Source organism: Trichosurus vulpecula, chromosome 3 (genome assembly GCF_011100635.1).
Source record: "Trichosurus vulpecula isolate mTriVul1 chromosome 3, mTriVul1.pri, whole genome shotgun sequence".
In the NCBI taxonomy this organism is placed as follows: Eukaryota; Metazoa; Chordata; class Mammalia; order Diprotodontia; family Phalangeridae; genus Trichosurus; species Trichosurus vulpecula.
Genome location: NC_050575.1, coordinates 90,859,705 through 90,866,982, shown reverse-complemented (window position 1 = coordinate 90,866,982; position 7,278 = coordinate 90,859,705).

The following is a 7,278-nucleotide window of genomic DNA, read 5'->3' as shown; positions in this document are numbered from 1 at the left end:
GGGAAGAGAGTGGCACTTCAAGCATTTATCTGTCCAAATGTATGGAGGTGGGAGATAGAATGTTCAATGTAGGAAGGAGCTAGTAGCTTGGTTTAATTAAAGCATAGAGTTTGTGAAGAAGGGGAATCATATGAAATAAAGATGGAAAGAAAGGTTGAGCTAGACTGTTGAAGGCTGTAAAGGCCAGGTTGAAGAGTTTGTACTCAATGAAGGGTAAAAATAAGATTTATGCTCACATTTTAATAGGTTGTTTAATAGATTGTTAAGGTTTACTAAGCACTTACCATCAAATACACTTCAGGAAGCACAAAAATTAGGTTTTTTTCCTAACTAAACAAGAATATAACTAAGGTATTAGTGAATGAAATGTAAAGACTCACAAAAGCCAAGAGATAATAAGACCAATGCCTAGAAGAGTGGGCACTAGCTGTGATGTGCATCACCCAATAACAGAGTTCTCTAGGGCAGCCATCACATTCTCTCTGGCTCTCAGGAAGTTAGCTGACATTTTCCCCTTAGCATTATTGGTAATATAGATTTTCTTTGGTTGGACAAGGGGTTCACTTCGATTATGTTTGTTTTGTTTTTTTATCATTAAAGTCACAGTTTTCAAATTTCTCTTTGAAGCTGATCTTTGCTTAGTTCAATAGTATTTCTATTAAAACGGACTTCTTCAGGTAAAACAGGTTGATCTTACTTATCTTGTGGGTATGTCTTTTTGTGGTCACACGGTACAGTGGACATGCTTTGGTTGTCTAGCCTATAGGAGGAAATTGACAACATAATTTCCTTTTTGGTTTGGGGCAGATTTCACAGTCTGACCAATTGTTGATAAACCTTCAACTAGAGCCATATGATCTGTGCCTACTTATTTTATATCTTATTAATAACATTATGAGCTCTACTTGAAAGAACAGAGAGCAATCCACAGGAGTCTGGAGCCTTTTGTCACATCTGGACAAGAAAGTCTGTTATAAAATGGATGTCGTTCTCTAGAGAGCACAGTTCTAAGAGGAGTAAGTGCATTCCAGGCATAGGAAACAGACAGTACAAAGGTAAGAAAATGAGAGATGGAGTGCCCTGGGTGAAAAACAGTAAGAAGGCTACTTTAGTTGGATTGTAGGGTGCATAAAGGGGAGTGATGTATAATAGTGTCTAAAAGGTAGGAAGAGTCCCAGTTGTGAAGGGCTTTACGTGACAAATGGAAGAGATTATATTTGATCTTGGAAGAAATGGGGAGCTATTGAATTTTACTAAGTGGAGGAATAACATGGTCAAACCTGCCCTTCAGAAAAATCACTTTGGCGGTTATATGGATGATGGATTGGAGAGGGAGAAACTAAGGCAGGGAGACCAATTAGGAAGCTATTGTAGCCACCTAGATGAGAGGGGTAATGAGGGCCTTAAATAAGGTGGTAGCTGTGTGAGCAGAGAGAAAGGGATAAATGCAGAGAAACTGGGGAGGCAGAAATGACAAGATTTGGCAACTGATTATATATTTGAGATTTGTGAGTGTGAAGAGTGGAGGATAATAGCCATGGGGAGAACCTGTGTGATTAGAAGGACTGTAGTCATTTTGTGAGAAATATAGAAGTTTAGGAAGGGATAGACTTAATGGGAATAATAATGAACTACTTAAATAAGCTCTTCACTCAGAAAAATGGGAAATGGATAAAAGGAAAGACTCTGACTCTTGTTGACATTTCTTAGAGAAATTTAATTAATGTAAAATAATTGCCAGAATATAGAAGCAAAAGAAGCCCAGAAACCATTTCAGGAAGCAACACTTGATTGTCTTGCCAAATAGAAAGAAATGATAACCAAGGACAACACTGATTTATAATTTAAGCAGATCTGCAAAACACTAGGGAAGAGGAAGAGTAGTATTATCTTGAGAAACATAAAAAGCAGTAGGGAAGGAAAATGGACTTGAATTAAATTTTATTTCTTTCAACTATCAAACATTTATTTTTTTTTCTTCCTCTCACCCTCCTCCCATTGAAAAAAGAAAAACAAAACACTTATAACACATGTGAATAGTCAAGCAAAACAAATCCCCATATTGGCTATATCCAAAAATGTGTCTCAGTCTATACATATAGTCCATTATCTCTCTGTCAAGAGGTGTGATAACAAAATAAGCTTGATAAAGCTTGATATAAGAGCCAACCGAAAAACATCAACTTAACAGTGTTTTTAGATTAAACTGGAAAGACAATAGATATATGTTAAATGGAGCAGATCTGTAGACTGTTCTCAGGATTGATTACAGTGGAATCATTCATTTGGACTCATACAATAGTATGCAATATTTTATATGAAATAGTGAAAATTGATTCTCTACTGCCTCTAATCCATTAAAGCCATTCACTATCTGGTTCCAAATTGCCTCCATCATCTGATTTCATATTACCTCATGATTACAACCAAGCTGGATACCACACCTGTTTCTCAAGCATGACATTCAATCTCTCACCTCCATGTAGCCATATAGGCAGGTCCTCACATCTGGAATGTACTCCCTTCTATTCTCAGTCTTTTAGAAATCTTATCTTCCTTCAAGGATTAGCTCAGGTGCCATCTCCTACTTAAAACATTCTCTGATTCCACCCCCTCTCCCCCACCAGCTATTAATATTGTCTGCCTTCTCAATTACATTATATTTCATTCCCAGTAGAATGTAAACCCCTTGAAGGCGAGGATTTTTTTGTTCCTGTAACCCCAGTGCCTAATACAATGATATGCGCACGCGCACACACGCACACACACACATATACATGCACATACATATACATATATATATACCCACAGTTACATAGAATATACACACATATATATACGTATATGTATGTATTCATATGTGTATGTATATATGCAGCTAAGTGGTATAGTAGTATAGAATGTTGGGCCTGAAGTCAGGAAGACTCATCTTCCTGAGCTCAAATCTGACCTCAGACACTTACTGGCTGTGTGATCCTGAGCAAGTCACTTCACCCCATTTGCCTCAGTGTCTTCATCTGTAAAATGAATTGGAGAAAGGAATGGCAAACTACCCCAGTATTTTTGCCAGGAAAACTCCAATGGGGTCATAAAGACTGTGATACAACTGAAAAATGACTAAACAACAATAACTATCTATCGGCATATATCTATCTGTATCTATCTGTCTGTCTGTCTGTCTGTCTGTCTAGAGAGAGTGAGTTACTGAATTGACCTTGGTGAATTCAAATCCCTCCAAATAGCAGTAGCAACAACAATGGTGATCATGATAGACATTCAAGAAAATGAAGTTGAGAAAAGCAGCTTGATTTGATTGAGAACAAACAGAAGGAAATTATGCAACATAATTTTAAAGGTACTCAGGCTTTAATTTCTTTTGAGACAGCTTAAAAAAGGATTTATTAGAATAAGAATAATTGAAGGCTATATCATGACAAGAAAGGGTGATTAAGAAGATGTTAGTAATTACTGGTCCAGCTTGCCTTATGCAACTCTAGAACTTAGCTCCTTAATTACATACATGTCACAATCTGCATTAGTGGAGGGAGTTATCACACCAGGAATTACCCAGGCTGACAAATTACAAATGAGGGGTTGTTTTGGAATCTTGGATCCTAATCTTCTTTGCAAAGCATTTATGCCATCATAGGAGTACAATGGTAAGAAGCTGGTCATCAGATGGTTTTGCTCATACCATACATTTAGATCAGGCTTTTTGTGAGCAGTCCCTTGGGTTACCTTTAATTTTGCTTATCATGAGATATTTATATTTCAAAATTCACAGCCATATAGCATCAGGAGGTAAATGCATGTAGATATGTAAACACATGTGATTTCACTCTTTCTTCCAATAAACTATCCTATTTGTTCCTCACACAAGGCATTCCATCTCCAGCCTCCATGACTTTGTATAGTTGGTGTGTGATGCCCAGAAGACACTGCCTCCTAAACCCCACTTTTTAGAAATCTTTGCTTTCTTCTAAGAACTTTATGAGTTGAAGTACCACTGCCTCCTGGAAGCCTTAGTCACTAATACTTTTTGTCTCTTTGTCTCTCTTTGTCTCTGTCTGTCTGTCTCTCTAACATTCTTTGTTTCATTTTATATACGCTTTGTACTTTTTATCTCTATACATTTTGTCTTCAGAGTAAGATGAGATTTCGTTGAGGGCATGGACTGTTTTGATTTTTGTCTTTGTATCACCAGCACCTTACACATAAGAAGTGTATAATAAATATTTATTGAATCAAATTGCCATAGACCTCCCACACCCTCCTCATTCTTTATACCCACTAAAAAATCACCAGAACTCCCATGCTCCCTATACTCCCTCACAAATTCTAAACTGACTCCCTCCTGCTTCTGTATTGTTTTTCTCTACATGCAGTCACTCTATGATCAATCACTCTTTCCAAGCCATAGACCAGCTCCCTCCTCCTGAATCACTCTTCCCTCATAGGAATACCTACTGCCTCTTGAACCTCCTTCTATATTCCTAAGGCTAGTTCCTATTGATAACCCTTTAATAAACAGCTGAGACAGGGAAATATCCTGATAACTAGATGGCACAACGTAGAGTGTCCAACCTGGAATCAAGATGCTTACTAGCCGTGTGACCCTGAGCAAGTCATTAACCTCAGTTTCCTCAACTGTAAGATGGGGATAATAATAGCACCTGTCTTGTAGGATTGTGAAGATCAAGAGAGATAATAATAATAAAGTACTTAGCACAGTACCTAGCATGTAGTAAATGCTTATCAAAATATTAGCTATCATCATTAAATAAAGGAGACCAGGGGCTAATTGGTAGCTGCGATATTTATTTGGCATGTTCTCTTCTATCAACATTCTCAATACCATTATCTGCAAGACAAGAGAGTTGGGTGCGTTGCAAGGTCTTGGGGACCAATTACTTTCACTTATAGATTATTCCTTAGCTTCTTGTCTTATTATCCTATTTACATTTGTCATAAAAATTCTAGGGTTATATAGGGGTATATGTGAACATTTTCTTAATAACTTAAATTGCAACATTTCTCACATTAATTAATCAACTTGTTTGGAGCTTCCAACCTAGGACATTAAATAATATCTAGTAAAATGGAGAAATCTTTTTTCCCTGTAAGCTCTTGCTCTCTCTGTATACTAAAAACTCCTAATATCCTAGAATTACCTCACCATTAAAGTTACTAGCTACACAATTTATTAATGGAGTAATAAATAATAACATAAAGACAGATAATTACTTAAACTATTATAGCTGTGAGAAGGAGCACAGTCAGAGTTGACTCTAACTGTTAATTATACCCAGAAAGTTACTCAACTGGACATCACTGATCCAGCTATATCACTACTAGACATCCACCCCAAAGAAATCAAAGAAAGGAAAAGGGTCTATATGTAGAATGTGTGTTTACCAGTTCTTTTCATGACACCTCAAAATTGGAAACTAAGGGGTATCCTACTATTAGGAAATGATTAAACAAATTGTGGTAATAGACTTTTACTGCACCATAAGAAATGATGAACAATTTCGCAGAGAACTGAGAAGAACTTTATGAAATGTTGTAGAGCAAAGAGAGCAGAATTAGAACAACTTATACAATGAAAATATCTTAAAGAAAAACATCTTTGAATTCTAATCATAGAAATGATAAGGAATGAGTCCAAAAGGATTAAGATGAGACATGCCAATCATGTTCAGACAGTGAGGTGATGAACTTTAAATGTATAAAGAGACACACATTATTTTGATGTGGTATTTGTGGAAATTTGTTAAACTATCTAGATGTGTATGGAAAGATTAATTTTCCATTTAAAAAACTACTCAGTAGCAGAGGTTCTGTGGGAGGAACAGATTAATATAAATACCAATTACCTTAAAATAGAAATAATGAAGTATTATAAAAAAGTACTTTTGTACTCTCCCACCAAAAAAAAACAAAACAATGACTTCTCAATTCTTAAAATACAGTCCTATATCAATTAGTTCATGCATGATAACAAATAAAGTCACTTCTCATGATTTCTCTTCATTTTCTTCTTAAGGTAAAGGCTAAAATACTTTAATAGGCAAGGAAGATCTTTCTACATTCTTTCTGCCTTCTTGACCTTCTCTCCAACTATGACAGTAACGAACAACCTCTTCAGTTTCTCTCAAGCCATCATCCTAGTCTCTCTCCAGGCTCAGTTCTTCTACAATTCTCCTTAAATTATGTTTTCATAAAGTAACAGTTAAGATGGTTTCCCATGGAAAGTTTTTTCCTCATTCTCATTCTCTCTCTTCCCTACTGTTTCTTTCAAATCATCTCAATTAGCTCTTCTTTTTTCCATTTCTTAAAAACTACCAACTCTGCCAAGTCCTAAACATTCCATTTGGATCATAAAGCTACAGTAACATTAATTAATAGAATTTGTAAGGGAAGCATTTGAAATAAAAGATCTCAAGGACTCCTTTATGCTTGACTTTTTATGAATCTAGTGATTGAATGTAGTCCCCAGGTTCCTAATCTTGTATTGGATCTTTATGGCCCTCTAATGAACTTTGTTCTGGCATTGATAATGTCCTGTTTTAAATATAGAGGTATTCAATGGAACAGAACAGACATGCAAATGACAGCAGCAAACAAACATAACCACCTTGCATTTGACAAGGGTAAAGACTTAAGATTTGGGGATAAAAATTCATTGTTTGGTAAAAATTGTTGGGAAAACTGGAAAGCAGTGTGGCAAAAACTGGGCAGAGACCAATATCATAGGCTATTTACCAAGATAAAGTCAAAATGGATACGTGATCTAGCTAGAAAGAGAGATATTACAAGAAAATTAGAAGAACATGGGACATATTCTTATCAGACATATAAAGAGATGAACAATTTATGAATAAACAAGAGATAGAAAACAAAGTTAGGTATAAAATGGATAGTTTTGATTACATTAAATTTAAAAGGTTTTGTACAGATAAACAAATGTAGCCAAGATCTGAAGAAAAGCAGAAAATTGGGGGGGGGAGAAATTTATAGACAGTTTCTCAGATAAAGGTCTTATATCTAAAATATATAAAGAAATTTGTCAAATCTATAAAAATACAAGTCATTCCCCAACTGATAAATGATCAAAGGATATGAATAGGCAGTTTTCCACTGAAGAAATCAAAAAAATTTATAATTATATGAATAAATGCTTTGAATCATCATTGATTAGAGAAATGCAAATTAAAACAACCTTGAGGTATCATTTTGCACCTATGAGATTGGCTAAAATGATTGAAGGGGAAGATG